Source organism: Solanum dulcamara, chromosome 3, assembly GCF_947179165.1.
Source record: "Solanum dulcamara chromosome 3, daSolDulc1.2, whole genome shotgun sequence".
Classification (NCBI taxonomy): Eukaryota; Viridiplantae; Streptophyta; class Magnoliopsida; order Solanales; family Solanaceae; genus Solanum; species Solanum dulcamara.
In genome coordinates this window covers 62,636,851-62,656,850 of record NC_077239.1, presented here as the reverse complement: position 1 = coordinate 62,656,850, position 20,000 = coordinate 62,636,851, and the positions used below count along the sequence as shown (strand labels likewise).

The window sequence follows — 20,000 nt, the reverse complement described above, 5'->3', positions numbered from 1 at the left end:
GGTCAACATTCTTGGAAAATGCGCTCGAATAAAAATTCTGACAGCGCGGTTAGTTCCGGAATGTTGATTTTAGTCTAGAACGACCCTTCGTTCGCCTTTTGAGACTTTCGGACTAATATCGAGGCCCGCTGTGAAATATGACTTAAAATGACTCTTGGATGTGGGACCCACTTTTTATTATAATAACCTCGTATGAGAATTCTGAATGCGCCATTGAGTCCGAAATATCGAATTTAGTAGGGTAGCATATCTGGTTTATTTTTATCGGATTCCGAACGAATTCCGAGTGTCCATTCGGAGACTTTAAATAATAGAAAACCAGAAAAATCTGGTGCAATAGTGCAGATTTTTGCACCAGATTTTCAGATTTTTCTCCTCAACTTTGAACCCTCATTTCTTGAGTTCTAGAGCTCCAAATTGGGTGATTCAAAAGGTAAAATTGTGAGGTTTTTCGTGGAGAACGCATTGGAGAGATTGAAAACTAATTTGGAGCATTCGATTCAGGTAAAAATCGTGATATTATTTGCAGCAGTGTCCATTTCCGGAATGGATTTTTGAAGAACTTTGACAAGTTATTTCTTGACCAATATAAATCCGATTTGGGCGATTCCAGAGGCTATCTTGCGTGGAAATTTAAGGAGAACATCGTGGAAGTTTCAGAATCTGTTTTTGGCACGTCGTTCGAGGTAATAAATTGATTTTTAGCTGCAGATTTAGTGATTTTCGGAATGAAATTTTATTGAATTTTGAAAGAGTGTATCTTGGTCAATATAACTCCGTTTTGAGTGATTCTTGAGGCTAGATTGTGGGTTTTTCGCAAGGATCATCATAGTGCAATTTGTTTGGGTTGAAAGAGTCTCGTATTTCCAGAATTTACTGATTTTGATGCTGCCATTTTTAGTCCTTTAGTCCGAATTTATGAGTTTTGGTTGTTTGATCATCTTGCGTAATTTTCCACCCCAAATTGTGTTATAAATCTGATTTGTGAGCTTGGGGTGACGTTTAGAACCTGTTTTAGGAGTCAAATCCGGAATTTCGTATGTGGGCCCCACAATTCCCGTTTTCGACCCAAAAATTGGTCCATTTCCAAAAATTATGAAATTAGTGTCGAAACGACTGTATCGATGTTGTGGTTCTATTTTTGACAGCTTGGCAGCGTTCCGAGGCCGTTCGAAAGGGAAAAGCTCCAGCACAGTGATTTGGAGCCCGCGTGTTTGGCCTACAGGTAGGCTACGGTTTACCTTTCTTTAGATTGAGTTGGAATGTGTGAAAGCATGTTGAAATAGTTGTGATTTTGGTTGGGTAGTTTAATTGTATATCTCAGGTGTTAGAAATCATGTTTTAGGCTTGTTATCGGGTTTTTCGGGTATTTAGAAGCAGATGTATCTTGTCGTTATTTGTTAGTATTATAAGGAGAGTTGAATGAGTATGTTGTTGATACTGTGAAGTATGTTGGCCTTAGTATAGGTGTTAGAAATCATGTTTTAGGCTTGTTATCAGGTTTTTCAGGTATTTAGAAGCATGTGTATCTTATCGTTATTTGTTAGTATTATAAGGAGAGTTGAATGAGCATGTTGTTGATACTGTGGAATATGTTGGCCTTAGTATAGGTGTTAGAAATCATGCTTTAGGCTTGTTATTAGGTTTTTCAGGTATTTAGAAGCATGTGTATTTTATCGTTATTTGTTAGTATTATAAGGAGAGTTGAATGAGCATGTTGTTGATACTGTGGAGTATGTTGGCCTTAGTATAGGATGTAAACTTGCTTTATATGCCAAGCGTCGCTCCGGTGGACTTAGATCCCTGTAGAATGGTGTAGCGGGCTAGTGCCTAGTAGTTGGCCTTAGCTAGGCGATACCCTTGCTCTTAATAACACTCCCACCCATAACTCGGTATAGTTATAACTTTTGAGATGCGTTGGCAATACTAGAATTCATGATCGTTTGGCTTCGGTTCCGGTTCATGTTTTGGCGGCATATTAGTTGACACATTGTGGAGGAAATTCTCGGTACTGTTGTTGATTAGTTGGAAAGGATATATTCGAAACCATGGGATAAATTATCTATGAGCATCCGGGTACCCAGTCCCGGCCTCCGTTCTGAATTATCGGGGAGCATCCGGGTACTCAGTCCCGGCCTCCGCCGACTTGCTAGTATGACGAGCATCCGGGTATCCAGTCCTGGCCTCGATCATACCGATGTATTACGGCGAGCATCCGGGTACACAGTCCCGGCCTCGACCGCACCGATGTATTACGGCGAGCATCCGGGTACCCAGTCCCGCACTTATGTATTATGGCAAGCATCCGGGTACCCAGTCCCGGCCTTGGCCACTTTGAATATTCGGGCGAGCATCTGGGTCCCAGTCCCGGCCTCGACCCCTAAGTCACCCCTAGATCGATTGACTCTTGGAGATTCTGGGTTTTGGAAGTGATACAGTACTTCAGTTCCTGACATCACAGATTCTTGGTTCCTAGCCTTGGTAGTTATAGCTATTCTGTGTACTCGGCGAACTTATGGGGGTTCATTCGGGTTTTTATTTATATTGCGTACGAGTGTCCCGACTGGGCTTATGGGGGCCCAGTTGGGTATAGTTAGCTGTAGCTCTCGTAGATAGTACTCTTTTCACTTTAGATGCTTATGTTGATTCCTATTTAGGCTTATTCCTCTTTTTCATATTGTTTTCACCTTTTCTGCTCAGTCGGCCTATGATGCCTACTGGGTACCTGTTGTTTTGGTACTCATACTACACTCTGCATCTACTTTCGTGATGCAGGACCGAGCACCAGCTACTGTCACGAATAGATCGAGCTTGTTGCAGTCAGATTCGGAGACTAGGGTGATAACTTGGCGTTTTTGGATCACTTCTGTCTCCTTCAAAATGGATGGCCCGTCTTTTGCCTTTTGAGACTAGCCAGTTATTGTATATATATGTCCGGTCCACTTTCGAGACTTGTACTCGTCTTTTATTTTATAGCAGCTCTGTACTTGTGACTTCCAGGTTCTGGGAGGGATCTTTAGTTGTTTAAAACATGTTTTGGTTTACTTCCGCTTATTCATTTTGTTTACTTTTATAATTCAATGCTCTTATATAGTTTTTGCCTTCAAACACATTACTTGAAGTTCCGGGTTGACGGGTTGGCTTACCTACTAGAGGGTTATAGTAGGTGCCATCATGACCTGATGAAAAGTGGGTCGTGCCAAATTGGTATCAGAGCCCCAGGTTCGTTGGTCTCACTTGTACAGAGCTAACGTCTAGTAGAGTCTCGCGGATGGGTGCGGAGACGTCCGTAACTTATCTTCGAGAGGCTACAGGATGTCATTAGGAACGATCTCTATGTTGCTTCATTTCGTGCATTCTTGTGTCTTATTGGTTTCCTAAAATCTCATTTGTTTCGCTCTTTAATCTAAATGGTTCGTACGCACGGTACTATTGGAGATGATGACCCACCAGTTCTGGGTAGGCCTTGAGGCCGGCCCCGTAGAGTAGGCAGGGGAGCAGCACTAGCTCCCGACCCGGAGATAGAGCCGAAGCTAGTAGAGGAGCATCAGGACGCTCCTATTCCTACTCAGCCAGAGGGACCACCACCACCAGCACAGCCCCCAGCTGCACCAGTTATGACCCCAGCACTGCAGGCAGCGATTGTGCAGCTCCTCACAGCTATAGGGGTTATACCATAGGCCTCGACCCCAGTAACATGCATACCGGCACCGCGGGATCTGTCCACCTAGTCAGCACCAGAGGTTCAGCCGCCTCCACCAGTTGTTGCACCCCCGCCAATAGTTTTGGAGGGTATGATGTCATTACAGGATCAGAAGATGTTAGGGGTATTTAGAAGGCTGTCACCCCCGATATTTTCTAGAGCTATTGGCGAGGATGCCATAGCGTTCTTGACTACCTGTCAAGAGCAGCTCCATTCCTTAGGTCTTGTGGAGTCCAGAGGTGCCGACTTCACTGCTCACTAGTTCAGAGGGGCAGCTAGACAGTGGTGGCGCTCTTATTTGCAGTCCAGGCTAGCTGGGTCACCACTATTAACATGGGCCCAGTTCTCAGAGGCTTTCCTGGCTCTATACATCCCTAGGAGTGTTAGGGACCGACTCCTGGATCAGTTTACTCGGTTGGAGAAGGGTCACATGATAATTACGGAGTATGAGGCCAGATTTCATCAGCTTTCCTAACATGCCACTATGATTCTACCCACTGAGGAGGAGCGGGTATGATGTTTTTCTGCGCGGATTGAGACCTTACCTGAGGGTGGGGACTGAGCACTTGGTTTCTGTGGGCTGCTCTTTTCTGGATGTGGTGGATCATGCCCGCACGATCGATATTATTCATCGTCAGGCCCAAAGGGGAAGCGATAAGAGACCCAGGCATCAGGGTAGCTACAGTGGGTCCCAATCTAGGGGCCATGATAGTTATGACAGGCCCCGTCAACGATTCCAGCAGGATAGGTACCAGCAGGGTCAGTCCAACCGGCCGATTCAGGCCGCCCTGCCAGCAGTTGAGGGTAGTCAGCCCCGTTCGGGGAGTTCCACCGTAGGGCAGAGCTCGAGGGGATCAAGTCTGCTTTCTTCCTACCGCGGATGAGTTATCAAGGGTCGCTCAGCTTCAGAATGCTTCGATTGTGGCTCACTAGAGTATTAGACTAGGGAATGTCCCGGTCGGGCTAGATCGTTGGTAGTAGCACCACCTCCATTAGGAGGTATAGATCAAGGCCACGGCCGCGGCGATGGTCAGCAGGGTATTCGAGGAGGTTCCCGAGGAGGCAGGTCAGTTGGTAGGGTGAATGTTCGTGGGGGAGGCCGACAGGGCCACTTCTCTGCTGCTCCGGCGAGGGCAGAGGCTGAGGCATCAGATGATGTTATCACAGGTACTATCCTTATTTGTCAGCAGATTGCTTTAGCTTTATTTGATCCAGGTTCCACGTATTCCTATGTGTCTATATATTTTGCTCCACGTTTGGGTATTCCTTATGAGTCACTTGAGCTCCTGTTACATGTTTCGACCCCGGTAGGGGATTCTTTAGTAGTGGATCAGGTTTGTAGATCCTGTGTGGTGACTATTTAGGGGCATGAGACTCGGGCAGATCTTATTTTACTTGATATGCTAGACTTCGATGTTATTCTGGGCATGGATTGGCTATCCCCTCATCATGCAGTGTTGGACTGTTATGCCAAGACTGTTACATTATCCATGCCTAGTATTCCCCTAGTCTTGTGGTAGGGTTTTTATAGTCGCTCGCCGACTGGGGTCATATCCTTTATGTGGGCCCGATGGCTAATTTGCCGGGTGTTTGGCGTACTTAGCGTATGTCTATGATGTGTCCAGCGAGGCCCCTACTATTGATTCAGTCCCTGTGGTTAGGGAGTATACTGATGTCTTCCCCACTGACCTACCTGGTCTACCCCCGGAGAGAGATATTGACTTTGCCATAGATTTGGAAGCCGGGCACTAAACCTATTTCTATACCACCTTACCGTATGGTCATCGCAGAGCTCAAGAAGCTCAGTGTGCAGCTTGAGGATCTTTTAGGTAAGAGATTTATTCGCCCGAGTGTGTCGCCGTGGGGTGCACCCATCCTATTTGTTAAGAAGAAGGATGGGACTATACAGATGTGTGTTGATTACAGGCAGCTGAACAAGGTAACAGTGAAAAGCCGTTACCCCATGCCTCATTTCGATGATCTATTCGACTAGTTTCAGGGTGCGACCGTGTTTTCTAATATTGACTTGAGGTCTGGCTACCACCAGTTGCGGATTAGAGAAGCCGACATTCCTAAGACTGCATTTCGAACTCGCTATGGCCACTACAATTTCCTTGTGATGTCTTTTGGACTTACTAATGCCCTAACAACTTTTATGGACCTTATGACTCGAGTATTCAGTCGTTATCTTGACTCTTTTGTGATTGTACTCATCGATGATATACTAGTATACTCACGGAGTAGAGAGGAGCACGTGCAACATTTGAGGGTTGTGCTCCAGACCTTGAGAGACCAGCAGTTTTATGCTAAATTCTCAAAGTGCGAGTTTTGGTTGGAGTCTGTGGCATTTTCTAGGACACGTGGTGTCCAGAGAGGGTATCAGGGTGGATCCGACGAGGATTAAGGTTATTCGTGGTTGGGCTAGGCCCACATCTGTTACAGAGATTCAGAGCTTTGTTGGATTGGCTGGGTATTATCGATGATTCATCGAGGGTTTATCCACCATTGCATCACCATTGATCCATTTGACTCGCCAGGATGATCCCTTTGTGTGGTCCGAGGAGTGTGAGTCAAGCTTTCGGAAGCTTAAGAAGTGTTCAGTTCCAGAACATTAGTTTCATTTTGAGTTCTTGGTTTTTCAAGTTGAGGTTGGGATTTGGGGCTTTGCGCGGGGTGTCCTTGTTTTGATTGTTTTCATCCTCATATGTTTAGGTAGAGTATGTAACTCCTTAGAGGTTGGTATTGTATGGTTCGATAGGCAATTTTCAAATTGCGTTGAAGATTTTCGAGATAGGTAAGGATTGGTAGAACGCCCTTAGTGGCTTGGAGAAAAGGATTTGAAAACAAAAGACAAATACTTGAAATTTTGAGTGAGTTGTATCTGCCATGGTCATGTATTACTCAATTCGGTGGTTTTGGTTTATTTTGGTCGTCCTTAATTGAAATCCAGTGTTTTGAGTCAAGTTCGGGCTAAAAGAGTGAGAGTTGGAGCCCAAGAAAGGACTGAAGGAGTTTTTGGAGTTGGAAGTGAAATTGAGGATTTTCTTCTCAGCCTAAGTTCTGTGATAGCGTTGTTCGACTCGAGAGGGTGTCTAAAATTTAGGCAAAGTATGCAGGTCCAAAACCCTCGTCCTTTCGTGCCTCTAGAGAGTGATTGTACTTTTACTTTCGCGGACGAAAGTTCTTTTAGTAGTGGATATTGTAATGACCCACAAGGTCATTTTTGGAATTTTTGTAAAATGACCATTTTACCCATCCCTTTAGATGCCCCTAGTCATTTCTAATTGTTACCGGATGTTGATTTTTAGAAAATCCTATGAAAAGTTAAGTCTTTGGAAATTTTGAGTTTCATAAGCTTTAAGTGTTAAAAAGTGGTATTTGGGGTCAATTGGAGCTACGGGTCTCAAAATGGAATTCCGTCGATTCCAGCAGCTCCTAAATGTCGAAATAGGCTTAGGAGACTTTACGGAATCAGTTTTGGAGCTGTAACGAAGATTTGAGGCCTTGAGTTGAGAATTTGAGCAACTTTAAGCCAAGGTTTGACTTTGGTCAACTTTTGGAGTTTCGATGCTCGGAATGGAATTCCGACAACTCCATTGGATTCAGGATATGGTTTTTGGTCTAGAAGAAGTATTGGTTGAATTTTTAGAGGTCCCGAGTCCATTTTGGTATTTTAAAGGTCTAAATTAGTTTAGTTGCGACTTTTTGAGTTTTGGGCTAACGAAATCTCGAATTCAAATTCTGATGGTTCCATCAGCTCCGGAATGACCAAATTAGGCTAGTATCACTGTTGGAATAACTATCGAGTCAATCGATACGAGTTTGGGGCTATTTGGCGCTTTTGACTTTGAAACTTAGCCTATAGTTGATTTTGGTCAACATTCTTGGAAAATGCGCTCGAATAAAAATTCTGACAGCGCGGTTAGTTCCGTAATGTTGATTTTAGTCTAGAACGACCCTTCGTTCGCCTTTTGAGACTTTCGGACTAATATCGAGGCCCGCTGTGAAATATGACTTAAAATGACTCTTGGATGTGGGACCCACTTTTTATTATAATAACCTCGTATGAGAATTCTGAATGCGCCATTGAGTCCGAAATATCGAATTTAGTAGGGTAGCATATCTGGTTTATTTTTATCGGATTCCGAACGAATTCCGAGGGTCCATTCGGAGACTTTAAATAATAGAAAACCAGAAAAATCTGGTGCAATAGTGCAGATTTTTGCACCAGATTTTCAGATTTTTCTCCTCAACTTTGAACCCTCATTTCTTGAGTTCTAGAGCTCCAAATTGGGTGATTCAAAAGGTAAAATTGTGAGGTTTTTCGTGGAGAACGCATTGGAGAGATTGAAAACTAATTTGGAGCATTCGATTCAGGTAAAAATCGTGATATTATTTGCAGCAGTGTCCATTTCCGGAATGGATTTTTGAAGAACTTTGACAAGTTATTTCTTGACCAATATAAATCCGATTTGGGCGATTCCAGAGGCTATCTTGCGTGGAAATTTAAGGAGAACATCGTAGAAGTTTCAGAATCTGTTTTTGGCACGTCGTTCGAGGTAATAAATTGATTTTTAGCTGCAGATTTAGTGATTTTCGGAATGAAATTTTATTGAATTTTGAAAGAGTGTATCTTGGTCAATATAACTCCGTTTTGAGTGATTCTTGAGGCTAGATTGTGGGGTTTTTCGCAAGGATCATCATAGTGCAATTTGTTTGGGTTGAAAGAGTCTCGTATTTCCAGAATTTACTGATTTTGATGCTGCCATTTTTAGTCCTTTAGTCCGAATTTATGAGTTTTGGTTGTTTGATCATCTTGCGTAATTTTCCACCCCAAATTGTGTTATAAATCTGATTTGTGAGCTTGGGGTGACGTTTAGAACCTGTTTTAGGGGTCAAATCCGGAATTTCGTATGTGGGCCCCACAATTCCCGTTTTCGACCCAAAAATTGGTCCATTTCCAAAAATTATGAAATTAGTGTCGAAACGACTGTATCGATGTTGTGGTTCTATTTTTGACAGCTTGGCAGCGTTCCGAGGCCGTTCGAAAGGGAAAAGCTCCAGCACAGTGATTTGGAGCCCGCGTGTTTGGCCTACAGGTAGGCTACGGTTTACCTTTCTTTAGATTGAGTTGGAATGTGTGAAAGCATGTTGAAATAGTTGGGATTTTGGTTGGGTAGTTTAATTGTATATCTCAGATGTTAGAAATCATGTTTTAGGCTTGTTATCGGGTTTTTCGGGTATTTAGAAGCAGATGTATCTTGTCGTTATTTGTTAGTATTATAAGGAGAGTTGAATGAGTATGTTGTTGATACTGTGGAGTATGTTGGCCTTAGTATAGGTGTTAGAAATCATGTTTTAGGCTTGTTATCAGGTTTTTCAGGTATTTAGAAGCATGTGTATCTTATCGTTATTTGTTAGTATTATAAGGAGAGTTGAATGAGCATGTTGTTGATACTGTGGAATATGTTGGCCTTAGTATAGGTGTTAGAAATCATGCTTTAGGCTTGTTATTAGGTTTTTCAGGTATTTAGAAGCATGTGTATTTTATCGTTATTTGTTAGTATTATAAGGAGAGTTGAATGAGCATGTTGTTGATACTGTGGAGTATGTTGGCCTTAGTATAGGATGTAAACTTGCTTTATATGCCAGGCGTCGCTCCGGTGGACTTAGATCCCTGTAGAATGGTGTAGCGGGCTAGTGCCTAGTAGTTGGCCTTAGCTAGGCGATACCCTTGCTCTTAATAACACTCCCACCCATAACTCGGTATAGTTATAACTTTTGAGATGCGTTGGCAATACTAGAATTCATGATCGTTTGGCTTCGGTTCCGGTTCATGTTTTGGCGGCATATTAGTTGACACATTGTGGAGGAAATTCTCGGTACTGTTGTTGATTAGTTGGAAAGGATATATTCGAAACCATGGGATAAATTATCTATGAGCATCCGGGTACCCAGTCCCGGCCTCCGTTCTGAATTATCGGGGAGCATCCGGGTACTCAGTCCCGGCCTCCGCCGACTTGCTAGTATGACGAGCATCCGGGTATCCAGTCCTGGCCTCGATCATACCGATGTATTACGGCGAGCATCCGGGTACACAGTCCCGGCCTCGACCGCACCGATGTATTACGGCGAGCATCCGGGTACCCAGTCCCGCACTTATGTATTATGGCAAGCATCCGGGTACCCAGTCCCGGCCTTGGCCACTTTGAATATTCGGGCGAGCATCTGGGTCCCAGTCCCGGCCTCGACCCCTAAGTCACCCCTAGATCGATTGACTCTTGGAGATTCTGGGTTTTGGAAGTGATACAGTACTTCAGTTCCTGACATCACAGATTCTTGGTTCCTAGCCTTGGTAGTTATAGCTATTCTGTGTACTCGGCGAACTTATGGGGGTTCATTCGGGTTTTTATTTAACTTGCGTACGAGTGTCCCGACTGGGCTTATGGGGGCCCAGTTGGGTATAGTTAGCTGTAGCTCTCGTAGATAGTACTCTTTTCACTTTAGATGCTTATGTTGATTCCTATTTAGGCTTATTCCTCTTTTTCATATTGTTTTCACCTTTTCTGCTCAGTCGGCCTATGATGCCTACTGGGTACCTGTTGTTTTGGTACTCATACTACACTCTGCATCTACTTTCGTGATGCAGGACCGAGTACCAGCTACTGTCACGAATAGATCGAGCTTGTTGCAGTCAGATTCGGAGACTAGGGTGATAACTTGGCGTTTTTGGATCACTTCTGTCTCCTTCAAAATGGATGGCCCGTCTTTTGCCTTTTGAGACTAGCCAGTTATTGTATATATATGTCCGGTCCACTTTCGAGACTTGTACTCGTCTTTTATTTTATAGCAGCTCTGTACTTGTGACTTCCAGGTTCTGGGAGGGATCTTTAGTTGTTTAAAACATGTTTTGGTTTACTTCCGCTTATTCATTTTGTTTACTTTTATAATTCAATGCTCTTATATAGTTTTTGCCTTCAAACACATTACTTGAAGTTCCGGGTTGACGGGTTGGCTTACCTACTAGAGGGTTATAGTAGGTGCCATCATGACCTGATGAAAAGTGGGTCGTGACAAGAAGGAAGCTTAGGGTTTATTATGTTAGAGAGAGAGAGTGAGAAGAAAAACAAGATAGAAGGGGTTTAAGGTTGGTATAGATAGCAACGATGGGTATATAGGTGATAACAGAGTCACTTGATGGGTAATTATAAGATTCTGGAAAGTGATTTGAGGGAAGGGCGATGGTTAAAATCCTGAGATTGTCTAGCTAGAAGACATCACAAATAGAAGAAATATTAATTTCCCACCAACAAGATATACCACTTTTGAAACAATAGAGAATGAACCAGGTTCTTGGGTTTTACTCTACTGAAAGTACAGAACATGTAGTCATGATGTAGTGCAGGAGTAAGAGCTACGAGGAAGAGTGCATACCATTTTAGTAGGGGACCTGGTTCTCATGTATGATCATTCTTTCAATGTCGTGTTATAGGAAACTAAGGGTAATATCATTAGACCTAAGCAGCAGAATTCCTACAATTGTGAGTGTGTACCTAGTTCATTACAAAAGTGAGTTATTCCATACCATGCCTATGATACTAGATCACTCCTAATATTTTTGATTTTTTTAAGAAAGAGAACGAGCCTGATGTTATTGGTAAATGAGACCAAGAGCCATCCAATGTTTCTCAAACTGTTCTTTTTCTAGTGCGTTGGTGAAGATGTCAGCCACTTGGTCCTCAGTCTAAAAATATTCATGATGATGAGTCCCTTCTCTATATTGTCTCGAAGGAAGTGATGATAGACATTCATGTGCTTGGTCCTCTTTTGGTGGAATGGGTTCTTTGCCATGTTAAAAACACTTGTATTATCACATCTTATCGGTATGAAGCCTACGATGATGCCAAAATCCAAGAGCTATTGTTTAATCCATAAAAGTTGTGCATAACACGAGGCGACAGAAATGTATTCAGCTTCAAAAGTGGATAAGTCCATGGAGTTTTGTTTTCTTGTAGCCCATGACACTAGACAAGGTCCAAGAAAATGAGCCATTATAGATTAATTTTCATGTCTATAAGATATCCTGTGTAGTCTGCATCCACAAAGCTAACTAGGTCAGAAGAATCACCCATAAGGTACCAAAGAACCAGGTTCAGAGTGCCTTTAAGATAGAGAAGAATTCTTTTCACTGCCTTTAATTGAGACTCATTTAGATAAGATTGAAGTTGTGCACAAAGTCCTACACTGAACACAATATCTAGCATGTTTGTTGTGAGGTACAATAGGGATCCAATTATTCCTCTATACTTTGTGTCGCTGAGTGGAGTACCAGTTTCATCTTTATCAAGTTTGGTAGTGGTGGCAATGGGCGTATCATTCACTTTAGCGTCGTGCATGCCAAACTTATTTAGTAGTTCCTTGATGTATTTATATTGATGAATTGATGTTCGTAATGATAACTGCTTAATCTAATGCCCAAGAAAGAAATTGAGCTCTCCCATCATATTTATCTCAAATTCACTGTTCATAAGCTGGGCAAGCTCGACATCTATGTTTTCATTTATTTCTCAGAAGATGATGTTGTTGACATAAACTTGCACGGTCAGGATGTTGGAACTCCTTTTTCTAAGAAATACTGTATGTCAATTTTTCCTCTCATATATCCATGTGTGAGAAAAAAGGTGGACAACCGATTGTACCATGCCTGTGGTGCGATTTTAAGACCATATAGAGCTTTGTCAATTTATTTCACGTGGTCAGGGTATTTAAAACTTTCAAAACTTAGTGGCTGGTGAACATATACTTCCTCTTGCAAGTATCCATTCAGGAAGGCACTCTAGACATCCATTTGCTAGAGTTTGAACTCCATTACTCCATATGTGCTTCAAAGGTGATCAACATTCTAATAGCTTCTATTCGAGCCACTGGTGTAAATGTTTCATCATAATTAATTCCTTCCTCCCAGTTGTACCCTTGAACCACAAGCTTGGCTTTGTTTCTTGTTATGGTTTCTGCTCATTAAGCTTGTTCCTAAATACCCATTAGGTTTCTATCATAACTCTATTTTGAGGTCTTGGGACCAGGGTCTATATGTTGCTTCGCTCAAAATGATTCAACTCCTCTTGCATAACAATGATCCAATCCGCATCTAGTAATGCTTCTTTAATATTCTTTGATTCTATCAGTGAAAGATATGATGAAAGGCACACATTTTCTTAATTTGGATTTGATCTAAATTCCTATGTCAAGGAGGGTAAGCAGGTTTTGCATGGGATGAGAGCTTTTGTGCTTTCAGTTGTTTGTCTGACTACTTTAACTTGTGACTGGAGAGAGAGGATCAGGTTCAGTGGGAGCATTATTTGCATTTGTATTGTATTCTCATCATGCTTCTCTGTTTCAACATTTAGTTCTGGAATTGTGGCACCATCGGTGGGTTGACAAAGTCCACAACCAAACAAAAAAGATCAAAACCAACAAAAGGAACATACATACAGAAAGATTAAAAAAGAAAAAAGAAAAAAAGACAAACAGGAAAAGGAAAGTGGAAAGCTGAGGAGCATTGTAGCAGCTTCTAATCCTCTTCTTCATGCTCAATCAAATATTTTCCTTTAAAAAATCAGATTTGAAGCTCGATTTCCTAAAGAATAAGTATTCTCCAACCTTGAAACAACTTCCGCCATGGATTACCTACTCGAAATAATGGTGTTGGATTTTTCGACAAAATCGCCGGCGAAGGGATTAGAAAGTGACGGGTTTAGCAGTTGAAAATAATTAAAGGTTTTTTGGGGAATATGAGACTGAAACGGATTTGGGCATATTTTTGGTGGGTTTTTTTAAAAACGGATTTAAAATTTAGGTGTGGATTTTTCTTAAATTTGAAACGGGTTACTGGACAAGATGAGGACACGTGTTCTCACTTGTCTATCCGTTAAAAAGGAGGGTATATTAGTATCAGTTTTTGAACGGCAAGGCATGGAAGTATCAAAAGTATAACGGAGGATATATTAGTATCATTTTCGATAGTTTGTTGGGTATATTTATCCTTTTTCCCTACCTTTTATAATAGGCTTTACAAGAATCACAACGTTACCTCTTTACTTTCTAAATTACTACTACTCAAATGTCTTTATAACATAGGGTGTATTCTTTTTATACCACATGAGAATTTTGAATGGTTTTTTAGCACAAAGGAAATGTGCGTTAGTTTAAGTTTTTTTTTCTCCTCAGCTATTAACTTTTCCTCTCAACCTATTACTTTTTTTACTGCTCTCTATAAAGATCCACAATAAGATGTCTTATTTTCATTATTCTATTTGTTTTCTTTTGGCCTCAAATACACTTTTATCAGGTATGTATATGTCACTGCTATTATTTTACTGTTATTATGTCGTTGCTTTATTTTCTTCTACTTTTGTTTCCTTCTTGTAGTTCATTGGATGTTCACGTGATTTCTCCACATATTTTGTTTTTTATTTTCTTATCACCTTTAGCCTTTACCTGATCAATTTTCTAACTGCGACTTTTGTCTTGGAAATATTTTTGTTGTAATGATACTTCCATACATATCTGTCAAAATGTAATTCCTATCAATTACGTAAATATTGTTTGATTAGAAATTACATTTATTATCTGTTAGCTCATTGTCAATTTATGTTTAATTAGTGTATTAAAACTTTTAACAGATTTCTTGCTTACTGCTTCCACATAATCGGTAAAACTTCCTCACTTTATACTTACTTTTAGAAAACTAATACGATATTTATACTCTTTGACAGAGAAAGTATCACAATTGCTTATAGTATCTCTCTATCTTCAAAAATTCAAAATAAAAATTTAACGTTTGAACAAATATATTTACAGATTAAATATCAACTTACTAATTATTTCTAACGTTATCCACAGCCTCTTATCCCGCGGCTTTTAATTTTCATTAGGTTATCTTTTTTTTTTTCATCACTTAAATTTTTCCTCGTATCCTTTATTAGATGCTATAAAATTCTAGAACACTCCAAGTTATTATTGATTTACAAATATCAAATTAATTTCTTATGTCGATAGTTATTAAGTATCTCTATAACAAATAGCTTGTACTTTTTTTTTGGCAGGTATACATCATGAAATTGACAATGATCTACTAGTCATTCTAATGAAGATATATGTTTGGATTTCCGTACAACAACAAAATACTACTTTCATTCGACAACTTCTTGATATGTATGCACCATGCCGCTGTAACGGATTTTACAATTTCTTAAAGACATGTCACAAGCATTAATACATGAAGTATTTGTAATCTCAAGTGATGTGCTCATATTCACAATAGAACTATATCTGTTTTGCTGAAATACCATATAAATCAAATATATGATATATTAAAAAAACTGTATATGAAACGTTATACAATTTGTTGGTTGTGTGTACAAGTACAACTACCGACTATATATACTATTAGTGACTGACGTAATAGAATACAATGATAAAAGAAAATTTTCTGTTTCTCTGGAAAATGGAGGGGATCATTTCAACTTCATTTGATCTTAACTTCTGGTGTGATTGTACTTTGCAACAATAATAAGTACCGATTGTACTATTCATCAATTTGAGCATGCATCCTTCCCTTTCAATTTTTCTGCAATTCATCACACGCATTCTAATTTATTTTTAACGTTTTAAGAAGTTTGCAGTAATTAGCATCGCATACACGTGCAATGTACGTGCCTAATACTAGTGTATAAAAAAGAAGAAACATAGACAAAGTGATGTGACACCTCCATAAGATCCTTATTTGCATTAATTTTTTTCTCCCTTTTTGGCCTTTTTTCTTATTTAAATAAATTGTTTTATTATAGAAGTAAATTACTTAATTTAATATAAATAATTTTTTTATTAATAGATGAACATTTACAACAAAGACTCTTCACATGCCAATTTACAAGGAGTAACTATCCATAACTCACATGTAATGGCCTTGAAGGTTTGGAAATTTTTGGAAAATTTCTCTATAGTTGCTCCGAGTTGTATTTGATCAGTTTATGAAAGTTTTGGGAATTCTTTGAAAAGTTGTGATTTTTGAATTTCTAAAGGCTTAAGTAGTTTAAAAGTGATTTTTGGTACCAACCAGAGCTACGAGTCTCGAAATGAAATTCCATCAGTTTTGAAATGCGGAATATTTGTTCTAGGAGAGTGGTCGATTTCAGATTTGGAGTTATTTCAGAGATTTGAGGTCCTAAGTTGGAAGTTTGTGGAATTTTAGACCAAGAGTTGACTTTGGTCAACATTCAGAGTTCGAATGCTTGGAATGGATTTCTGACGATTTCGTTGGATTCGGGGGATGATTTTAGGCCTAGGATATGTCTTGGTTGATTTTTCAGAGGTCCCGGACTTGATTTGGAATTTTTGAGTCTTGAGTCAGTTTAGTTACGACTAAACTAGTTCGGGTCAAGAAAATCTTGAATCCGTGCTCCGATGGTTTCATTGAGTCCGGAACATCTAATTTTGTGGGGTGGCATATATGTTTGTGTGATGGGATTTTGAACGAATTTCAAGAGTCCATTCGGAACGTTGATGTTTGCTGATTTTTCCTTTCTGCAGGCATCGCGATCGCGTTAGGTCAGTCCCTTTCGCAAACTTTGATTAGCGAAGACACGATCTCAAAAGCGATGGGATAGTCTTCACGAGGATCGCGAAAGCAATCAGGTGGTCTCTTTAGTGGCCATCGCGATCGCGATACCTGAGCAGGGTCTTCTCCCAAATTTTAGAGTTTCAACCCCATTTCACCATTTTTGACCATTGAGATATCAGTAGGGACGATTCTAAGGTAAATATTTTAAGATTCTTCGATTTGATAATGATTTTTAACTCCCCATCTTCATTTCCCACTAATTACTTGATGATTTTCACATTTAATCATTGATTTTCACTTCAAAAATTGGGGGTTTTCTCAAGAACAAAGAACTTCGTAAATTTGGGATTTTTGAACTGATTTCAACTCCGTTTCAAAATGGTTTTCATCATTAGTTTCCAAATGTTTTGAGTAATGCATTGATGTATTAATTTCCAAATTTACCCTTCATTTTCGGATTAAATTTTAGGTCGATTTTACTTAATTTTTCCAAAAATAATGATTTGGGTGTCCTTTTACTCGTATTCTTAATGTGAATTCATATTTGAATAGACTTTGTAGATTTAGAGACCCAGCAAAGAGGAAAGATCCAAATTCTGGAGTGATTGTGTGCTAGAATTGAGGCAAGTGAACCTTTTAATCTTTTGTTAAGTGTATGGAACATTGTATACCATTTTGTATTTGGGAGTAATGGGATTGGGTGAAGGTATTCATACGTCATGCCTTAATATTTATTGAATGAACTATAATGAGGATGAAACCAGGATAAAAGAGGAATTTTGTTGATTATGTGATGTAAGGTTGCTTGGAATGATTCGAATGATTGATTGACTTAAACATGATGTAATGATGAAACTTTTTTATTGTTTTGTGGTTGTGAAAGTGCTATTCCTCTCATTGAATATTTGTACATATTTATTTGCATTGATGTTGTGACAATGTTGGAATGATGATTGGGGAGGATGAGAGGAAAAAGAAGATGTGCCATTCACTGTGGTTGATTGTAACACCCCCCAAAATTCTTCATTAGGATTCGAACCCTTCTTCGTATACCTGTAGGATCGAACCCGACTATTGTGAAGTGTATGCATGAGTTAGGATGAGTTCCCAAGGAATTGAAGAGCGTTAGAGGTGATGTGGGGTCATAAAGGGTCCCTAGAACCAAGCTAAGCCCAAAGAATTTGTCTTGGCTAAGTTTTAGAATGAGTTCGTATAAGGGGTCGACTTCTAAAGACCATATCTTTTGAAATATGACAATCTGGGTGGCCCATGACCTATTAAATTAAGGGTCTTTGATCCTTTTTCCAACGTCGCCAAGATTGTAATTTTTGGACTTCGGAGCCAAAAGTTATAACTATCCTAAGACGGACTAGTACTGCAGGAATTTCAGGCCTTGGTGGCAACTGCTGGAAACCTGGGCTTGGCACCGCAGTGGCGCGAAGCGCCACTATCGCGCCAGGAACAAGCCTCAGTAGTTTGGTCCCTGGAGTGGCGCGCCATTAGGAGATGTGCAGGGTTTTTAAGCCTACTTTCCAGAACCCAAAAAATATAGGCTTGGCATTGTAAGGGCGCGACGCACCACTATCGCGCCAGGAATAAGTCTTAGTAATTTGGTCCCTGGCGCGGCGCGCCACTATCAGATGTGCAGGTTTTAAGCCTAAATTTGACTTGGCGCCGCAGTGGCGCGACGCGCCACTATCGCACCAGGAGCGTTTTAGCCTGTTTTCCAGATTTTTGGAAAAAGGGCAATTTGAGTATTTTCTCAAATTATATATACACAAGCCTTGAACGTTTTTGGATCATTATTTCAGTCCCTCTATCTCTCTAAAAGCCCTAGAAATTTCCCTCTCTTCCTCTTCTTCTCCATTTCCAACAAGGATTGCTTCAAGAGCTTCAAAGATTCAAGCTTTCCATTGAAGACCCAACATCAAGGTTTTCTTCAAGGCTTCACTAAGGTATGTAAGGCTATTCAAAGCATGGGTTGAGTCCACCCATGTGCCCTACATCTTCTTTGAGATTGATTGTTCATAAGAATGAAGTTTATTGATAAAGTTAGGTCCAAATAAGTCTTTTTCATCTATTACCCTAATTTCTATTATGTTGATGTTGTGGAGTCAAGAAAGTGATGTGCTACATGTTGGTATGAGTTGATTGAGATGAGAGGTCGATCATATATTGTTAATTTCTTAACTATGTTGATCATGATAAAGAATGTTATTTTTTTTAAGGATGTTGCTTATCTTGAATTGTTGATTTAAAACCTTTGAGTTGTGTTGAGTCCCAAAAGATTTGTTAAATAAATAGAGGAATGATTGGATAGGTTTGTATGTTGTTAAATGCATATTTAATCTACTCTTGAAAGATATGATTGGGAGAGGTTTGATTGTGATAGAGTTGATGAGTTGACAAGGTTGTAAATGAGACTTGTCAATATGATTTGATTGAGTTGATTGGATGGAGTTTTATGAGCATTGAGTCTTGGGAGGAGTATCGAGCCGAATTGGGTAAGAGTAAGTAATAACTCGAATCCAATAACTACGTCGCCAAACGTAGGAGGGGATTGAACCGTTAAAGTCGGATGCTTCCCCAAAATTATTATCCTGACATTATAGGACTTGGTTGGATTGGATCCATGATTGGTTGATTCATTCATACCTTGGCAAAGTATGAACGGGCGCGGCTACAATGTCGGTTTGTTGTACTGTCACGAGCTCATAAGTGATGGTTGTCGGATAAGAGAAATTCCCATATAGGTCTTGATAGTACTCTGAGTTGGATTGAGTTGAGTTGTATGTGAATGGTCCCGTCTAAACCATATTCTTGTTTAGATTTAGGACACTTGATTGAGCTGTTCTTCTTTATGAGTTGAGATTCCGAGTTGGTTTGATTCTTTCTGATTATTGTTTTATGCGGCCATTTTACATATTCGTACATTCCATGTACTGACGCCATTTGCCAGGTACTCAAGATCATCAACCGGCGCACTGTTGAAGATCCCCTTACTTCCAGTCAGTTGGTGAGTTCTCCCAGTTTCCGGAAGATACTGAGATTATATTTATAGCCTTGTTTTGTTTCCTTTTTTTTGTTATTGGTAGCCATGGACTTGTCATTGGGACCTCCTGGATTATTGATAGAGGCTTTATAGACTAGAGTGTGGGAATGATGAGTCGTTCGTGTGACTAATTTTATTTTAGCTGATTATTGATTTGATAGTTTTTGGCCTTTGGCCCTATATTATGGATAGTATTCCTATGATTGAGTCTTCCGCTGATAGAATGTGAATGAATGAAAGTATGACTGGACCAGGTGGTTCGCTTGAAAGCCAGAAATGGCTTTCGAGTGCCGGCCACGCCTAGGGTACCCTCCCGGGGCGTGACATTGATTTTTGAGAGGAAAAAGGGGTTGCACCATGCGCCATGGTTGATACACGTTGACATATGGTTGATACACGTTGACATACATTGGGAAAATATTGGGATCGTGACATACGTCGTGGTAGATGCATGGACTGATAAGTAGTCCCTCTAGGTCCCAAACTGATGATTCAGCAGGCGTGTATCATTAGGACAAACATGCATCACTCTATTTGATATTGCACTATGTTGCATTGAACTTATCTTTGTATTTTTGAGTATTTGTGACATACGATATGAATTATGATTGTTGACTAAGGAA

The 20,000-nt window shown here is 40.2% G+C and overlaps 2 long non-coding RNA genes across 2 annotated transcripts; both read left to right on the top strand.

The window, feature by feature from the left end:
- Positions 1-390: 390 nt before the first annotated feature.
- Positions 391-3,151, top strand: LOC129881679 (uncharacterized). The gene is made up of 3 exons (XR_008765673.1): positions 391-686; positions 1,149-1,225; positions 2,776-3,151. It is a non-coding gene; the product is annotated as an uncharacterized LOC129881679 (long non-coding RNA).
- A 5,080-nt stretch (positions 3,152-8,231) lies between these two features.
- On the top strand, positions 8,232-10,728 carry LOC129881678 (uncharacterized). The gene is made up of 3 exons (XR_008765672.1): positions 8,232-8,262; positions 8,726-8,802; positions 10,353-10,728. It is a non-coding gene; the product is annotated as an uncharacterized LOC129881678 (long non-coding RNA).
- Positions 10,729-20,000: the final 9,272 nt, after the last annotated feature.